Source organism: Ornithodoros turicata, unplaced genomic scaffold, assembly GCF_037126465.1.
Source record: "Ornithodoros turicata isolate Travis unplaced genomic scaffold, ASM3712646v1 Chromosome15, whole genome shotgun sequence".
NCBI classification, from domain to species: domain Eukaryota; kingdom Metazoa; phylum Arthropoda; class Arachnida; order Ixodida; family Argasidae; genus Ornithodoros; species Ornithodoros turicata.
The window spans coordinates 975,195-986,176 of record NW_026999318.1 but is presented as its reverse complement, the minus strand read 5'-3'; the positions used below and the strand labels follow the sequence as shown (position 1 = coordinate 986,176).

The following is a 10,982-nucleotide window of genomic DNA, read 5'->3' as shown; positions in this document are numbered from 1 at the left end:
TATTTTATTGGCCAACACGGTTTCCTTTCACCTTTCTTCGATGCAGCGAAACAGGATCATGTCTCAAGCTGCCCATCTACTAATGAATCCTTTCACCTTCTCATGCTTTCCATTCCTACTTTTCCCAGGGCATCCCAGTTCATTTGGAACCAGAAGGAAACATACACTCATCCAGTCTAACAGAGAGGTGACTACAGCATGGTTATATTTGATCTGGTGTGTAATATAGTTCATATGACTTGAGCTTCAGCATTTTTTTAGCCACTCTGATGGTCCCAGTGATGATCCTGTGGTAGAGGTTATTCAGCCCCGGACTTCTCCAGCCTGAACATGAAGCTTCAAGATGCCGTGCTAACACCATCAGTGCACAGAAAAAATCATAGAGGAGCTGTATCAGGCTATGATTTGCTGCACTCTGTATGTCCCTCCTTTTCCCTTTTTAACAATCTGCACTATCGATCACATGTCTATCATGTAGTTTGCTATTATGTTTAAAGTAATTTTCCCACCTTTGCAGATATCCCACTGCCAAGTTTTATTCCAAGGTGGCCAGCCTACTTGTGTCTGAGCACAGTAACTTGGCCGACACTAAGGGCAGTGGCTATGTGAGTTGCTGATGGAATGAAATGAACTATTACTTGAGAGTACTGTTTGCGAAGGGCGCAACATCTGTATACGACGCTGTCTAAAAAGCTGATTGTTTTCAGGACTCTTGGGTTATAGGCTTAAGGAACAAGTTCAAAAATGAGCGGCGCAAGTTGTCTAACAACGAAGTGGTAGAACAATCCAGAGCTAAGTATGGTGTGTAGAGAAATGTTGCAAAGGACAAAGCTAGTACTACTACAATGCAGCGCAACAACATATCCAGGCTACCTGTAAGCACCAGTCATGTAAGCTAATTCTGTCACATGTACTTGAATTCTTTACACAGGATAATGCACACAGCACACCTGATACATCGGATACCAGTCAGCATGAATCGTGGCTTTCAAATGAATACCTCAAACAAAAACCGGACATTTCTCAAATGCTTGTGCACTTGACAGAAAGCTTTCAAGAGCGGTCCAAGAAAATGAAAACAGCCAAGGTTTTAGACTGTACAATGGAGTACCCTCATGTCATGGATTCCAGAATGGTAAGTAAATATACTTCTAAACGGGGCCAATGCCATTGGGTTTGCCTTTCCAGTTCATGCACGAGTTTGAGCTACTCACACAAAAGGATGCTGTGAAAGGCGTAGAAGACGCAGTATACAAAGTGCTGCACATCGTGGCAACAAAAGACGTACGCTGTTCCGAAGAAATCAAAAATAGCATTCTCGATCTGGACCGGTTCCAGGGATGTCGCTGGCGTAAAAGGCGTAAGTAATATTTGCCTCACAATATTATGATACAATTGCTGCACTGTACTAAGTGCTAAATTAAGGTCATGTACAGAAATATAACAATGTTGGTCATATTATTTGCTCTTACAGCTATGGAATGATTCGACTGAGGATGCTGATTTAATGTATTGCTTCCATTCTCCTATTCAGATCTGCAAGCTTTGCCTGTTGCAAGAGCCCTGGCTGAGATCTTCAAAGAGAAGAGAGCCATGGGGAGCTTATTTGTTCACGAGTCGGTAAGCACTGTGTTTTATAACACTGAGCTCAGGGTAGTTATCAAATTCAGTTGGATTACAGGCAAACACTGGGGGACGAGATATTTGCATGCATTCATTCCAGACGCAGTCTGTACATGTGAAGTGATAAAAATATGGAAAAACAGCCCAGTCACATTGTATCGCTTGCCTGTTAGTGACATTGTGGCATTTACAATCGCAGGCTGAGAACGTTCCTGCGACGCCCTACATCTCCTACACTGGGACCTCTCTGGAGGACGGAAGCCTATTAAAACTTGTTGTCGAGAACGTCTCCCTGTTTCACGTTGTCGAAGGAATGGAAGGAGTCAGCAGCATTTTGGCGGCATACTGGATCTTCAATGCTTCCTACTGCGCACAACACATGAAAACGCTAAGTGTTTTGAACATGCAATCGGACTACGAGCAACCACACTAGGGGTGGCTGTAGCGTCTCTTCTGAAAAAATACAGGGCGCTGAGTTAAGTGACGTAGTGTTGACCACCAACACATTTAAAGTTTGTTAAACTTGTTAAATGCCATGTTAAGTGCCATGGTATGTACAAGATACCGATGTGACTGCATAACCAATGTGCGAAGAAGGCACACATGTAACTCTTATGAGTATTTCCGTTAAAAATCTGCAGAATAAAGAACTGCATATTTCTAAGCAAGCTATTTGTAAGCTAATGATATTTGTTCAACAGAATCCCAGCTCATAGCTCATTCAAGTTTTCTCTAGTCATTATACATCCACATGTATTTTTCGTTATGTTTAATAAAAGGATAACTTTTATATACATGATTGCCTGTATGTCGGCTGTGCATGTTTACACACATATTTAATCACCTTAATGTGCATACATATATGGACCTCAATGTGATTATATGCAATATGCTGGTAATTGTGAATACACAGTTACCAGCATATTGCCACGAACCCAGCAGTTTTATTCGGTGTTACACCCTTTACACCCTAATTGCCACGAGGGTGTCAAAATACAGCTTTAAAGGTGTGCGCCATGAACATTTTGATTTACACCCTTTAAGGGTAAAACGATTTAGAGTGTACAGTTCCTTTAAGCTTCAAAATGGTGAATCGAGGGGGGATGCCTACCTTTGTGCTGTTCTGTGATATTTTACCTTTGCTCAGTCTAAGTCAAGTGCCTCTTTCAGGCTGCACGGTATGATGTTCCTTAGTTTCACATATCTTGTAAACCTTAAACTGGACATGTGGTGAAGACAAACTTGTTTTCTGGTGCTCTTTCCAAAGCTAAATCTTATTGTTTTTATGCTTTATAATCGGATATTGAAGTTTTGCACTACTTTGTAGCTGTGTACGCTACCGCTATACTGTATAGTACATTTACCTAGCAGAAGTTTTTAAACTTGGGGGTTTTGTGAGACGTGACTGCACACTGCATCTTCATGTGGTTCTGACGTTATGCTTCAAAATGTTGAATTGCGGAATGCCCACCTTTGCTCTTCTGTGATATTTCACCTTCACCAAGTCAAGTGTCTCTTTCACGCTGCACAGTATGGTGTAGCTTTAGATTCTGACAATTTTTGAAATTTTGCATATGAAAATAAAGTACGTTACAGTGTACACACTGCGTCTATGGATGAACTTATTCCCATCAGGGCTATACTGTGAGGCAGAGTTGTCTTGTCTCGTGCAGAGTTTCTGAGCTGGTATGCCTTTCCCTCTTGGAAGGCCGATCATCAGAGAAGATTGGTATGTTTGACCCTGCCTGGTTGTTTTATTTTTATTAGATTTTTTTCGGGTAAGAAGATTGCGTTTTTTTCAATATCAATCAACGTACCAATGGGAGGAATTGTAGTTTGTTAAAAAACAGAAATATACATTAAAAATGCGTAAGCAATATAGAGGAAACATATGTCCAGAACACGTGCATTATGCATCCCCCATCCGCCCTCGCCAGACGTCCGAATCGCACATATTTCTCTTGATTCGTACGGTTGTACGGACGTACCTCCGACGAATTCCGGATAAAATGTGCACCGTCGAGGGCGGGTCGAGCATCCACAAGTTGGCGTCCGCGGGATGTCGATGGGCGGTTTCCGCTTGTGTGGGTAACAGCAGGTTACCGGGGGTAATTAAATGTAATTAACGTCAATTAAAATGATATTGAGACTAATTAAGGCAAGTAAACGTAATTAAAGAGAATTAAATGAAATTCAAGATTACCTCAGGTAACTTGCGGGGTACCTTCGATAATTAAAGGGTAATTAATGGGTAATTGAAAGTAATTGAGGCTAATTAAAGGTTCGTGAAAAGGACTAACATATACTCATTGAAAGTGTCGAACGGGAAGTCAAGTATAGATCCGAGGTGGACAACCAGAAGTCAGGTTAGAGCGGAAGTGGAGAATCGGAAGTTCAATTGGACTGGAAGTGAATACTGGAAGTCAAGAATAGACCGTAAGTGGATACCCGGAGCCGGAGGTCCAGTATGAACTTAATGTTAACAGATTTCTCTCGCATTTTCCGCTAAATCGCCACCGATTTTTTTCCGGAACCATATCTTCCGGGACCATTTTTTCCAGAACCTATATATGAGCGCCATAAACGTGAAATAAATTCGCATCACAAAGAAACAAGAAATAACTTTATTTTGCGATTATCTTAATAATATGTCTATTTATCTGATTGCGATTATCCGATTAACTTTATTATTGTGGTTGGAATATAAGTGTGATGATGATGATGATGATAGGAGAAAAAATTGAGATGTGAGCCTGCTCACTGCGGCGCAAGCTACTCCAGGTCTAGTAAAGAAAAAGAAAACAATGTCTAAAAGGCTAGAGCTCTGCTATGCTCTCAACATAGGTGATTAGTGAGCCCTGTGCACCCTAGCGATTCCAGGCCATTCGCCCAGCACTTTTGCGACGTCAAAGGGTCGGCTATCAAGACGGTCTAAGGGAAGTTGCAAACGTGCAAATCGAAACCGCGCACATTCGAGAAGAATATATTCCGAATCTTTACGCACACCACACGTTGAACACAACGACGAAGGATGGCCGCATATCCTGAACAGAAATGCGTTAGCCAATGGGACATTGAGTCGGATTCTGTGAAGCAAAGCTGCGAGCGGCCGGGACATCCGCGGAGGGATTCGGTAAGATAGGTCCGGGTCAATTCTGCGCAGCAGCGACGTCGGCTCTGCGGAATTCGACCACTGACTCCGAACTGAACGACGCTGGATAACACACAACATACGTTTCGTATCCTCAGAGGTCAGCAGCATCATTCCCAGCAATGCCAATGTGACCGGGGATCCACTGGAGCTGGATTGTGTGCCCGTTTGCGACAGCGACATTGTACGATAAGATGATGTCGTACACTATGACCATATGGCCACTGGAGGCCACAGAGGCGCGCAGTGCTTGAAGGCCGCTCTTAGAATCAGAAAAGATTGACCAGTCACCAGGTGTTGCTTGGCCGGCAATGTACTGGACGGCATTGAGAACAGCGTACAGCTCTACAGCCGTAGAAGAGGCCTGATGCGATTAGCGCACAGCATGGCGGACACTGGATCGCAGGATGACGAATGCGCCCTGTGGTGTTGGAGGATGCATCCGAGAAAGTCATCGTCCTTTCTGCATGCCTTGTGACATGAATACAAGTGTGGTGAAAGAGGCGCTGAGCAACTGTCCGGTGAGCAGTTGTCCAGGATCCAAGCCTGAGCCGCTAAAATGTGGCTTTCGATCGCTAAAATGACTTGGACAGACATGGAAATTTCATGAATTTGTGGCGAAGAGTGATGTCAGATTTTTAAACACGAAGCAATCCAGCATTCTCGTTGATTTTCCTTGTTTCGAGAACGTGAATTTGGGTTCCGGAAAAAATGATCCCGTATTGCGTGGGCAGAAATAATGGTCCCGCTGGGTTCCCGGCTCCGAAAAATACAGGAGCATCGTTGTGAACAACTGAGGAAACGGATGATAGACGATCAAGTGCTATGATTCGCCCTCATTATTTGTTGAAATTGGGACACAGGCTTTTTAAATTAACAGTGATTTTAATGAACAATAAAAGCTGCAATCCCTTGAGCGAGGAACATAAAGGCGGTTATATTTGCTGCACCGCTTGTCTTGTGGGGATCGGTGCGGTTCTTTCTCTTCCTCTCCCTCTTTTATTTTGCTGAGTACAGACAACACGGCAAGATTAGGAAGCAATTCCCCAACAACAAATATATATTTTTGTTTGTGTAAGGAAAAAAAGAGAGGAGACATTGAACTCGTCTCCCGACTTGTTCTGCTACTTCTAACAAATCTCCCCCCCCCCCAACTTGATAGGTTTTTCCGCTCTGACATGTAGTGACTAAACATGTGCCACACCTGTCTTTCACCCCTAATCCCCCACCCCTCAAGTAATAATTGATGCCAAATAATAAACATGTTTTACAAATAAATAAATAACATCTTTGGATGATTTGGATGATGCTCACTGGGTGGTGCTCCTATATCGCATATCGTATTTTCTTATTGTTGGTCAGACACAGACTTTGCAGTTGTTCTCCCATACGTTCACTCCAAAATTCGCAGCCTCGTCTTCTTTCTCCAGGAATCTGGCCTCGCTCAAAGGCTATGAGTATTCCCCGACTTCTCCCCAACTCTGGAGTGGCTGCCCTAAATCTTAACTTTCGGCCGTCATCATTCCTTCATCTGTTATCACACCATCTCATCTCATCCTGGCTACAAGCCGGTTTTTGTCGCCACCACCACCTCCCATGTTTTCTAAGTCGACGAACCGTATCTTCAGCAGAAGTGGAGTTGTACCGGCAATGAAACAAGGAATAAATGGGTGCGCAGCTTTTATTCTCCATAAACATCGACACATAGATCCAGGGGACAACTATAAAACCCGTGTCTGACCAACAGTAGAAAAATATCAGCTCCAGAGAACGATATCACTAGTGAACTAGCGCAGCGACTTATATGGATTTTATGTTACTCATTGAATGGAATTTTATCAAATCGAGAGAGCGAATAATAGCACTCGGTCGGCTGTGATGTGCTTCCTGTAGTGTGTATGTCCTCTGTATTTTTAGCAGCGCAGGCGCTTGTGGGACCATTTTCTCCGCCCACACAACCAGGGACCGTTTTTTCCGGGACCATATCTTGCGAGGCCATTTTTTTCCGGTCCATTTTTTCCTACATACACCCCGTGAATTTCGAGACCGGGGATTTCACAACCGGAAATATCGAGGTAATCCCGAAGGTAACATCTCATTACGGCCGAAGTCTCATTACGGCCAAAGTCTCATTACGGCCGAAAATCCTTTAATCCCCAAGTGTCTCGTTACGGCCAAATCTCATTACGGCCGAAGGTAGTATCATTTCGGCCGAAGATGTTTCATCACGGCCAAAAAGAAAAAATCATCCACCATATTAGCAATCGCTGTGTTTTATGCTTCCCAAAGTGTGTCCGAGGCGGTGTGATCCATGGCTTGTGTCACACACAATGGTTCATGCACACAATATTATGGTGTTTCATGCATCCTTCGTGAAAAATGTTTTTATTGTCATACTGTGTAACAAAATATTTGTATGTGTTACGCCATTTTGTCTCAGCATTCGAGCAACATCCTACTCGTTGGTTCTGTGAGCAAACTATGCGTGTGTGTGTTCTGAAAAGTTACTCCACATGGGAGCCCACTGGGAGCTCCAGGAGCCACATGATCTATGACCATGATCTTTTCCCCCACTAGCTGCCTTCTACAATTTACGTCCACCTGAAATTTAAAAAAAAAGTATATAAGGTGCTGAACAAAACGACATATGCTCTTGTTTGATGATGACCACAAGACATGCTGTCAAGCAGACTTTTTTTTTTTCATATATTCAAAACATATTCAAGAATTATGGACAACAATGACAATTACGTCATAATGATGCAGCTGCATAGCAGGGAAAATATTTCAGGAGGTGTTTTATGAGGCTTTACATGGGGTGGAGGAGTACCCCTCGTCAGTGCTTTATCCAGACCCCCCTACACCCCCCAAATGTTCAGTGACATCCCCCTAACTTTTTTGACTGTGCACCCTCTACAGGGGGTGCCCTTGCAATTTCAGCCTCAGACACGTCTGTAATGATATGTTAAGCTGTAATGACATAACTATAATGATGTCCCCCTCCCCAATTTTTTCCAACACCCCTCTCGTGCTTGGGATTCTGGATGAACCACTGCCCCTGGTTCATTTTCGTGGGGCACTACATTAGTGCTTATGCCACTGCGCTGATGTCGCAATGTTATAAGCGCGTGTCACTCTGGGCATTCGGAATTAAAAGCTACAATATGTAAATTCAGAATCAGTATATCCGAAGGGTAAGCATCAGATGTTACCTGCAGGCTTCATGCTGAAACACGTGTGCGCAAACCACTTCCGCCGTGGAGGGCGACGTCGTTAGTGTAATCATACACGCAGGACAGTCGCGGGCACATGGAGTAGTGGCAGCAACCTGAAAACGATACATTTTCTCGTTATATATATGAGTAATCAAAAATATACCTTCCCACATGCTTCGTTTTGTCGTTTGTAAGGAGCGCTAGTAAGGGAACAGCACTTGGTTGGTAACATGCAAGTATGCATGCAAGCCACAACGCGAGAGGTGCCAATATTCCGATCACGCGATCAAAAATTAAAAGTCTACCATGCACACTTCCCATGCAACTACTTCCCCAGCATCGTGAGACACGACACGCATGTATTCAGTGTCACAGTGTAATGTGAAATGATACGCAGGAATCAAAAAGATGCCAACATACCTGTAATCCATTGTCTCATAACTTTGCTTCGTTTCTGGCAGCTACAGGTGCAATGCACGATTTACAAGTTTCGTTTCGCCATACTGCACATTGCTGCACATTGCGCAAACGTCACGCAATCCCACGTGACCTCTTTTTGATCAGTGAAAATAACTCGCGTCATGAACATGTCTGTTCATCTCGGCGCTAATCACGTTTTGCATACTATAGAAGGAGGGGGGATCAATACTCTTCCTTTCGTGTTTTGATATCTTATTATTTTGCTATGCTCTCACGCTCTCAACTTCGGATGGTGTCTAGCAACGTTGGGTATCTTGTTTCTTGTGTTAGCGAGCCGTTGTAGTTTACGACGTGTTTATATATCTATCGATTTGTAGTGCGGTAAAGTGCAAATTAGTGGACTCAAGCGGCTCTTTATTTTCCGTCGTTGTCTTTCGAGCAGCGCGTGTTGTTCCGGTGAAAATTGAGTTGAATGAATCGTCAGAGTCCCAACTTATATCGCGCAGTGTTGACCAAGGCCGAGAACCAAGAACTCTGATGAGTTATGCTTTCGCAGACTGTCTGGCTTAGCAGTGTGTTATCCACGCATAGTTGCATTCTCATACGAGTAATTTGACTGAATCAAAACAGCCGAAGTGCCTGTAATAGATGTAGCTCGGTATGTGTTAGTAGATATGCACCGTTTGTAGTTCGTTGCGCGTTTAGGAACAACAAATTCATTCGAAGTTAAAACACCGATTACGCCGCACCGTACAGCAGATTTATCATTGTGAGCCATATTTCATTTGTTAAAATTTGTCGTCATAGTTGTTCAAAAATAAAAGCACAAGTCGGCATACTTGAATTGATCTCCTCGAATTGCTTACCGCGAACATCTGGAAATGTTGCGCAGGCTTTGCACCGTACTAAGCGCAAAAGCATATCTGATTAGAATAAATATTTCAAGAGGAAGTCATTTAAGTACATGGTTATTATGAGCTATTTTCCATTCCAGTCATGTTATGTGGCTACGCGAAGGATTCCGAAAAAGCAAAACAACAACAACATGGCTAATAGGATGTTGCTGCCCAGGGAGTCTTGGCTGAAGAGGTGAGCTGTCAAGATTACCAATGTATCATACGGTTCTGTTGTGAAGTAAAAAATTGTGTAGTAGTGCACGAGTGTTAATTCGTGCACTACTTTTATAAGAAGAAATGAAAAAAAGGAAAGTCATGCATGCATCATTTCATGAATTGTAATGTATCACTGTTTCATATTCACATGTTTCCATTAAGTGAATGAACTAATGCAACTAAATTCATCTCATGGTCATGCATTGTGTTTACTTGGAAGTTTACTTGTAATTTTTTTGTCTAGATGAAGATTTATGTTAGCCTTGTATGAAATAACAGACACATATCAACATGTATGCAGCTTGTGCACATTAAAACCAGCCCCTGTTTTTTTTATATATTCTAGCCTATTCACGGTTGCTCTTTGCTTCTTGCAGGTCTACTCATTCCAGAAGCAAGAATTGTACCATTGTAAAGCGAATGGAAATAAACTGACGTCGACTGAGATAAATGTTCCTTCTTGGCCAGTGACTGTAGCAAGACCCCAAAAAACGTCACAACAAAGCCGATGTTCATCTAGCTCTCCACAAGTAGCTAACTCCACATAGTAGCCTGCAGCATCACAGCAACATCAACACTACCTTTGGGGTGTACACATTACACAATATGCTGCATTGTGCTGTGGTATGATAACATACTGATTGTCTCACAATATGTGTATATATATGATAAGGGCACACCGCATGGCTTATACACTCTGGAATGTATATCCATACCTGGCTGCAACATTGCGTGTCAATGCACGTTACAATACACATTTTGACTTTTGGCCGTTATGAGACATCTTCGGCCGTAATGAGACTACCTTCGGCCGTATTGAGACTTTGGCCGTAATGAGACACTTGGGGATTAAAGGATTATCGGCCGTATTGAGACATCGGCCGTAATGAGACTTCGGCCGTAATGAGATACAATCCTCCCGAAACCTTCATAATAAGGAAATGACTGAGGCGTGCTCTCTTAGCGAAAAGAAAAGAAAACGGCGAATTATTATTATGGAAGGCGACGGTAGAATTTCTAAGCATTGTTTCAGCATTACGAACATTACAGGACCGTCCTGTTGAACATTACTGGAATGGCTCTAAAACCCCGGCTTGGACTAACAGGAAATACCAGAAATTCTCGTTAGCCTGAGACACTTGACGTTTCATGTCAAGCTCATAAATTTGTCACACTTCTCTTTACGGGCGCCATGCACAAAGAGAGAAAAAAAAGAAGAGGGTTGTTGATCTTGTTGATCTCCGTGTGCTTTCTCTTTACACGGGGCCCCCGCACGAATATGTAGGCACAATCCCTTTACGAGTAGCTAAGCAACCTTTTGTACTGGTCTCCAAGGCCATGTCGTAAGTCAGTGGGCCATGAAAGTACAGGGAGGAGAGAGAGGGGGAGAGAGGATGCCGAAATCAGCCACGTCCCGTCCACTGCACGCCTGCGCAACGCGCATTCCGCGGAATTATACCG

General features: G+C 43.2%; 1 long non-coding RNA gene across 1 annotated transcript; it reads left to right on the top strand.

The window, feature by feature from the left end:
• The first annotated feature begins 303 nt into the window (after positions 1–303).
• Positions 304–785, top strand: LOC135372425 (uncharacterized). The gene is made up of 3 exons (XR_010415992.1): positions 304–417; positions 518–605; positions 708–785. It is a non-coding gene; the product is annotated as an uncharacterized LOC135372425 (long non-coding RNA).
• Positions 786–10,982: the final 10,197 nt, after the last annotated feature.